Raw genomic sequence first — 6,910 nt, 5'->3', positions numbered from 1 at the left:
ATTATGCTATTTGCATCCAATGGCATTGCTTTGAACTAACTATATATCCTCTCACAAATAAAGCCAAATATTTTGGTTGGAATTTTGAGTGCATACAGATACACAGACTATCTTGAACCTGGGGAATGAATCACTAGTAAGCTGGGCATGTCCAGGAGTTACATGGTTTATCTCTATGATTTTCAGAATTTGTGTTTTTGTGTGGATTTTGGAATTTTTAAATTATTGATTTTCTAAGGTTATTTTAAATGCCTGCTCAATTCATGCTATTGTTGATGTGTTTAGAAATAATATATTTCCTCCTAAGGACTACCTGACTTAATTCAATTTAAATTTTTCTATTTATAATTTATTTATTGTTCCTTTCTTGGATGGCAAATATTTATTGTTCCTATGATTTGTTATTTGACTCACTTTTTATTTGGAATTATATTATTTATTTTTAAAATTTCTGATTATTTTCATTTAAAATTTTCTTATTGTTCCTTTCTTGGATGGCAAATATTTATTGTTACTATGCTTTGTTATTTGAGTCACTTTTTCTTTAGAATTATATCACTTATTTTCAAAAAAATTTGATATTTTAATTTATTATAAAATAATTATTGAGTTTAGTATAAAATATCTGGTTGTCTTACTACCAAGATGCCCACAGAAAATAATACAGGAATGAAATAAGCATTTATTAAGTTCCTAGAGAGTTCCATGTACCATGATATTATCTTACTGTATTTTCACAACATTCCTAGGAGGTTAGTGTTCTTATTCCCATTAGACAATTGTGAAAACAGAGCAAGGCAAAGATCCAGTGACTTGCCCAGGATCATACAAAAAGTAAGTTCTATAAATATATCTACAAACTACTATTTACAGAAATAAAGACATAAAAATAATTAGAAAAAAACCATTGTTTATGAGTATGGCAAGTCAATATAACAAAAATAAATACTAAATTAATTTACTTATTCAATACTATACCAAACTACCAAAGAATTACTTTATAAAACTGAAAAAATAATCATGAAATTCATATGGAGACAAAAAAAAAAGTCAGGAATCTCCAGGGAGATAGTGAAATGAAGTGGGAATGAAGGGAATCTAGCAGTATCAGATATAAAACTATACTTCAAAGTAGTAATTCTCAAAACAATTTGATACTGGTTAAAAATTAGAAAGATAGGGACGGCTAGGTGGCCCAGTGGATAGAGCACTGGCCCTAGAGTCAGGAGTACCTACCTGAGTTCAAATCTGGCCCCCAGACACTTAATAATTACCTAGCTGTGTGGCCTCAGGCAAGCCACTTAACCCCATTTGCCTTGCAAAAACCTAAAAAAAAATTAGAAAAATAGATCAGTTGAATAAATACATACAGAAGTAAATACATCTAGTCCTCTTGTATTCTATAAACACTAAGGCCCCAGTTCCTGAGCTAAGTAGCTGTGATAATATCTCCAACTGATAAAAACATGAGAAACTTATACAGAATTCTAGAAGAAATTAGAGTTAGATCAGTATCTCACACCTTTAATCAAAATAAACTCCAAATGGAAACATGATACATATAGATATATGAATATATAAATATATATAAATATATAAAGGATACATCATAAACAAATTGTCAGATCTGTGACTAGAAGAAAAATTCTTGGCTCAAAAAGCAATCAAAGAAGACAGGATAGATAGTTTCAGTTAAATAAAATTGAAAAGGGGTTGTATAAAACAAATCAAAGAAAGCTAAGATTATAAAAGAATAAATAATTGGCAATAAATTTTTCTGATAAAGGATATAAGAAAACAAATTCACATAAGAATAAGAGTCATTCCCCAATTGATAAATGGTCTAAGAATATGAATAGGAGATTTTCAGTAGAGGAAATAGGGCTATCTAACAGGTATATGGAAAAAATATAAAGAAATTCAAGTCTTGTAACTGGTTATTCTATTCTCGGATGAGTTAACCACTGAGAAAGCCATCTCTCCCTACACCTGTGAGATTGAACCTAGCTGGAGAACCATTCTTCCTGGAGTATTTGTAGAATTTTAGGTCTCCCCCTACCAGCCAGTTTTCCTTTAGTTCTCTGCTGATACTTTTCTGAGGTTCATTTAGGGAAGATGGGTTGGCTTCCTCCCCTTGGAGACCAAAGATTGAAATACTTCCCCACGGGGTGGGGTGGCAAGTAGTTCTGCCATTGTGGACTGACTAGTTGATACTCTTGCAACCTAACTGCAAAATATTTAAAATTATCTCAATAGACAGCGGGCTAGAAAAAGGAATTCCATTTGTTCCATTGAATTCCCACGAAGCCTGGTTAGAAAGTATCTGGTTAGAAAGTGCCTGAATTTTTCCTCTGTCTGAGCATGATAACCCTGGTGCTTAATGGAGCTAAGCTGGGTTGGGGGGCAGGAGGGAAAGAGTGGTGGTGGTGGTGGTGGTGGTGGTGGTGGTGGTGGTGGTCCTGGTGGTTGTGGTGGTCGTGGTGGTTTCCAAACCATTACTTTGCTTATTTCCTGGCTACCTGGTGATTTCTGGAGCCCCAGAGGGCTCATGATGCTTTCTTTTGGGATTCCAATCATACTGGTTAGGCAACAACTGATTGCCCTGGTGTTTGCAGCTGGCTGCTTCTTTGGCATCTGGAGAGTGTTTATCATGAATAGTGACAATCTGATATTCAGAAGAGAAAAACAGACCACTGGTAGAAATACAAAAACAAAATCTAAGGGTTACTAAGAAAGAAGCCTTGGGAAATAGCATTTTTAAAAATCCCCATGCTCTTGGATGGGGAATTAATCCCTCAGCTGCCAGGGGCATTTACATCTTTCCCGCATTTATCCATCCATTTTGTATTGATTTTTCAGCCAATTGTTCTATGAAATGAGTGTGTCAGAGGGAAAGATTCAAAAGATATCCTTAGGGGCACAGCTGTCAATGACCTTAAGACACCTTCATCTGCCCCCCATAGTGTTCCCAATGCCTCAGACCTTGTAATTGTAATTCAACCTTTTTTTTTTCCCCTGGGGGTGGGGTAAAGGTGGAAGAGAGCACATCCCAGGGGAAACAGAGACAGGGAAATCCACTTAGATAACTAACTTCACTAGAGCTGTTTTGGTTTGCCAAAATAAGGCCTGATTTCCTCTCCCTCTTTACATAACTCTTAATGATGATGATAGCTAATATTTATGTAGCACTGTGCTAATTAATATCTCATTTAATCCTCAGTCACCCTGAGAGGGAGGTGTGTTATTATTCCCATTTTACAGCTAGTAAGTATCTGAGGTCAGTCTTCCTGACTCTAGATCCAACACTCTCTTCAACGTGCCTTCTCTCTTATCCCTAAGGAACACTGGACTAGTCTGAGCTCTCCTTAACTTTTCATGTTGCCTATCGGAAGCCTAAACTTGAGGCAGAGATTGATACCCTCTGGTATCAGGCCTCCTGGCAGCAGCTGCTACAGCTTCCTCCTTCTGCAGCTCAGCTAACCTGCCTCACAGACTTTAGTCATATATATTTTACCCCATTTCCCCTGTTTAATCTTAATATTTATCCATGATCTGCCCTCATCCAAAATGTGGTCAGCCCTCTGAGACCCAAAGAATTCAGCCTTCTTTCCAACACTTCCTCTAACCTTTCCTTCCCCCCACTATTTGTTTGGTACATAATGAACATGACCTACACTTACAGGACCCTACCAATACCAATGTGTGAAGATTTGGGCTGGTCCTCCTACAGGATGTCTTCAGACCCCAGCCCTCTCCCTGGAGGTCGTCTGTGACCAGTCCAACTTTTATGCTTTGGGGTTTTGTTGGACTTTTTCAGTTGAATACAGCAGTTATTTTTCAGCCACAAGATTTACCAGCACAAGGCCTTACAACTCTTGAAAAGAAATTGCTGGGATTTGAATTTGTTTCCCTTTTCCTATTCTTCCCCTAAGCCTCCTTCTCGCTTCTTCAGTCTTTGAGTGTCCATCCATAGAAAGAAGAACCCTTCATTGAGTGTACTTACAAAAGGCAACTCACCCTTTTGCCCATGTCACAGGTGTCTCTTTTGTTGCTCTGCCACCAAAATGAATCTTAGACCAGTAGGACGTCTAAACATTCAGCTGCTCATGTTACATTTTAAGGCTATCATTTGTGGTTGTTCCAGAGCTATAAGGGAAGTATGGAACACGGATGGTTAGTTACATAGTAAGTTTCCAGGCATTGCTGGGTTTGGGTGGGTTGTTGTTTTTTTAATTTGTTTGCTATTTATTTTAAATAGCTTTCCCAGTTTCCCTTTTACAAACAAAACAAAGCCCAGAGAGAGAGAGAGAGAGAGAGAGAGAGAGAGAGAGAGAACATTTTTCACATCTGGACTTGGGGAAAGGTTCAGTGAGGATGCTTTTTTTGGATTTTCCTGAAGCTCACACAGTCTTTAATGACAAGGTGAAAGATACTGGTGTATTTCAGACCCAAGCTCGCTGACATCTGTTCTTTTTTGGCATCTTGAGAATGTTTGAGGTCATGGTATCTTCAGATTCAAGCTTGTGTGTATATTATATATAGCTATATACATATGTAATATTTATTATATGTGTAATACCTAGTTTAAACACTCAGGCACAAGCCAAGCTACCACTTTTTTCCTCCAAATGGATGAAATAAGATGTAAAATATTTTCTAATATAAACCATTCCTTTAAAAAAAAAACACAGCTTCAAGTGTTGAAGAAATAAGTTGCTTGAGAAGAAATGGAGTTAGAAAATATATGAAGTTTTTCTTGTTGACATGCTGAGTTTGTGGGTAAAAACTTTCAGAAATAATCAATATATTAAACTGAGCCTTTGAGAAAGTTACCCAAGATCAAAGCTTCTTCAGAGGGGAGAAAAAAAGTAAAAATAGTTTTTAGCTCAAGTATGTGACAAGAATTTAAATGGCGACTGTGGAGGCTTTTTTGCATTTTAAATATAGAAAACTAGGGATGGTGATTAGTTGTGTGGAGGCCTCAGAAACATCTGCCTTGTTTCTCTTGTAGCTGTTGGCCTACTGGAGTATTGCTATTGGAAGACAGCAGCTTCAACAACTTTCTATGTGTGACTTAAAACCATGAGGCAAAGGGCCTTTTTTTATATACCCACATTTCAGTTCAATCCAATTTGGTAAATATATGTGAGGATACCAAAATAAAATCCAATGATCCTCCAGAATTGACATTGATATCAAATACAATTGATATAGCATCATAACATCCATTGATAAAATGCCTGTGTGGCATCAGACAAGAGTTTAGGATGAAAGAAACAAACCAAAAAAAAAAATGTTCGTTCAGAACTGGAAGATGAGTCAAATTGAAGTACAGAGAGTTAGAACATGCTTTATATCTTACTTGTGGAGGAAATCAGTCATGAATCAAGTGATTAATGATTTAGGGGGCACCCACTCTGCCCCTTGCTAGTCGACACTCAGCAAAAATGTAAGATATGGTCCTTCCCTATGAGAAGCTTCCACTGCTGTTTGAGAGGCAAGCCTCAGTCCTTAGAAACATTTGGTGAACAAAGCAGTACAGAATTGTTCATTTTAATATACAGACAATTACATTTTGGGGTGAAAAGATCTTGGTGCACTGAGACAGTAACAGTGGGCCTCAGCATGGTCCACATCTTTTATATATGAATAGGATTTGGATGAGCTGCAAGATGATGGGCAGAAGAGAAGCATTCCTGATCTGGAGACTAACATAGATGTGGGAAACCTATATAAAAAGTAAAGATAGTCCTCATGGATAGCTGATAATAGGATCCTGATCTCCATTATCCTCATCAGAGAATATGATAAAAAGATGATGGACTGAAGATGGATATGACCTTCAGAATCTTATAGTTCAATCCCTTCATTTTATAAATGAAGAAACTGAGCTACTAGGAAACCTAAGGTCAGAGGAGTAGGCTCAAACCCAGCACCATTTCTATCATGCCCCATATTGTGGGAGGTTTTTGAGTCATTTCCATTGGGTCTGAGTCTTTGTGACCTCATTTTGGAGATTTCTTGAAATGGTACTAGAGTAATTTGCCATCTCCTTCCTCATCTCGTTTTATAATTGAGGAAACCAAGGCATACCGGGTGAAGTGACTTGCCCAAGATCACACACCTAGTACATATCATGGACCAGATTTGAATTCAGGAAGATGAGTCCTCTGAGTCTAGGCCCAGCACTCTATCCACTGTGCCACCTACCTGCCCTATACCACATAAAGAGAAAATTCAATGTGGTATGCTTATGGGACAGTGAAGAGCCTGTCTTGACTGGAACAAAAGACCTTTGTTGGGCAATAATGGAGATATATAATTGACTTTGATTAGGGAGAGGAGTTTGGAGTTGACATAATAGTAATTGGGATCAATAAGATTATGGGCTCAGGATACTCTTTTTTTGTCCAAAGATAAAATAACCTGATAAAAAAGGGAGAGGCATTGGCCAACCTTTCCTAGATGAGTAGATTATTATCTAGGTACATAAGAGGCAATCTGAAAAGTTTGTGAAATCTTTCCAGTCAGGAAGAAGCTCATGTTAGAAGCTCCCTGGGAGGATTCCATAAGGTCCCTGTCCCTACCTGTCTAGAAATTCCCATAATGAACATGATGTCATGTGTTGGACCTTATAATTCCTCTTCTCACTGAATTGCTTAGAGTTCAATAGTTTACCTTATCTCAGATGTGAGCAAAGTAGCAAGGGTCATTTCATGATGAAGTCTGGGCCCACTACCTTTCAGACCAGACCTTATCCTGATTGTCAAATAGCAATGTGCTCCATTGCTGTCCCTAGTTGCACAGCTTAATCTCTCACTGGAGCCCACATTACCCTGCCCTGATTGCTAAGAATTCCTCACTGCCCTCCTGCCCAGATCTGCCCATGCTATATAACTGCCGGCCATTA

At 37.6% G+C, this 6,910-nt stretch overlaps 1 protein-coding gene across 2 annotated transcripts in view; it reads left to right on the top strand.

The window, feature by feature from the left end:
* THADA (THADA armadillo repeat containing) overlaps positions 1-6,910 on the top strand; it is a 433,450-nt gene that overhangs the window by 305,429 nt on the left and 121,111 nt on the right. The gene's annotated exons all lie outside the window — the stretch shown is intronic.

The sequence above is a fragment of the Macrotis lagotis genome, chromosome 1, assembly GCF_037893015.1.
Source record: "Macrotis lagotis isolate mMagLag1 chromosome 1, bilby.v1.9.chrom.fasta, whole genome shotgun sequence".
In the NCBI taxonomy this organism is placed as follows: Eukaryota; Metazoa; Chordata; class Mammalia; order Peramelemorphia; family Peramelidae; genus Macrotis; species Macrotis lagotis.
This window is presented reverse-complemented; position numbering and strand designations above follow the sequence as displayed.